Here is a 1,689-nt window from a genome sequence, read left to right as displayed (position 1 = left end):
TTCCAAGCAGAGGGGAAACGTTGCAGGCTTAGAGAAAGGGCACGGAAGGACTCTGAACAGTGCTTACTCATCTAATTAATATTTCAAAGAAAGTTGATAGCAAGAAATTGTACTGTCCTGATGATTTACTGAAAATAGTTTACCAGGAGCAACACGCTACTGAGAATCTACTAAACTTCTCAAAAAGCAAACCATTTTCATTCTGAGGAAGGTTTTATTTTTTACATTTTTTTAGAAACTGCTTTTTTTCTGTCAACCTATTTCCATTTTAAGAGTTTGTAGAAGAACAGCTTAAGACCACTCAGTGGCTGTTCCTACTCACTCAGTGGCCTGAGCAGTGGGAGCTGCAGACCAGTCTTCAGTGGGGAACTGCTGAGTAGGCACAGAGGGCACCTGCACACCTTCAGACCAGTCTGCCACTTCAGGTTGGGCAGCAGTGAACTCAGGAGCTAGAGCGGTCCATTCACCCTGAAATTCCTCCTTGGTCACAGCCTTCTCAGCTGCCGCCTGCTCTTCCTTTTCAATCTCTTCAGGATCTCTGTAGAAGTAGAGATCAGACATGACCTCCCATGGTTGTTCACAGAAGATGGTGCCACGCATGCGCAGAACTTCCCAGGCAAGCATCCACCACATCAAGCCCACTGAGTGAGCTCCCTTGTTGTTGCTTGGGATGGCAATGTCCACATAACACAGAGGAGAGTCTGTGTTACACAGAGCAATGGTAGGCAGGTTAATGTAAGAGGCCTCTGTGAGAGGCTGGTGGTCAGCCCTGGGATCAGTAATCACCAGAAATCTTGGCTCCCGGAAGGCTTCCTGGATATGGTTCGTGAAGGTTCCAGGAGTGAAGCGGCCAGCAATAGGAGTGGCTCCAATGGCAGCAGCAAACTTCAGTGCAGCTCACTCGCCAGTATTCCTGGAGGATATGACACTGACATCAGCTAGGTTTTCAATGGCAACAATGGCATGAGCTGCCAACAGAAGCTTCTCCCAGGTTCTCTTCAGATTTATGATGTAGATGCCATCACTTTTCCTTTTGTAGATGTACTGTTCCATTTGGAAGTCAAGGTTGGTGCTACCAAAGTGGGTTTCTGCTGCAAGCAATATGAAGACATCCTCCTCCTTCATTTGCAGGACATCAAGGGCTCCAAACATTGTGAACGTTTCCATTTAAATTACGACGGGAATCCAGAACAATGCCGTATGGACCCCTGTCTGGGTAGTGGGGAAAGGAACAAGTTTTTGTTTTTAGTGGTGTTCTGATGTCAGCAAGATTTGGGAAAACAGTCTCCAGTAATACCAGGTTAACAAACTTTGCCTATTTCCCCCCTTTCCTTTGAAAATCCTGCTGACAGGTAACAATTATCAATTAGTGCACACCAAACTCTAAATAACTGAGAAGAGCATTTCTCAGTCTGTGTTCCTTGGAACACTAGTTTCCAGCAATGTTAGTCATGTTATATGAAAGGCTGCACGCTCTCTCTTCTTTGAGTGTCAAAAGACATATTTGTATGTTAAAGACTCAGTGAGTTTTGCATAGATAAGCCTATTTAACATTGTTTAACGAAGTTTTTCCCAAATGTGTATGACTGTGGAATCACACACACACACACACACACAGACACACTTACTTGTGGGGTTAGGGGGGCAGTTAGTGAAATAGCTAAAAGAGTATTCTGTAGTTTGGAAAAT

The 1,689-nt window shown here is 44.6% G+C and overlaps 1 pseudogene; it reads right to left on the bottom strand.

The window, feature by feature from the left end:
• Positions 1 to 291: 291 nt before the first annotated feature.
• LOC137228334 (small ribosomal subunit protein uS2 pseudogene) lies at positions 292 to 1,202 on the bottom strand (annotated as a pseudogene).
• Between the last annotated feature and the right edge of the window lie 487 nt (positions 1,203 to 1,689).

The sequence above is a fragment of the Pseudorca crassidens genome, chromosome 1, assembly GCF_039906515.1.
Source record: "Pseudorca crassidens isolate mPseCra1 chromosome 1, mPseCra1.hap1, whole genome shotgun sequence".
Lineage (NCBI taxonomy): Eukaryota > Metazoa > Chordata > Mammalia > Artiodactyla > Delphinidae > Pseudorca > Pseudorca crassidens.
The sequence above is the reverse complement of the archived record's forward strand: the minus strand, read 5'-3'. Positions and strand labels throughout refer to the sequence as shown.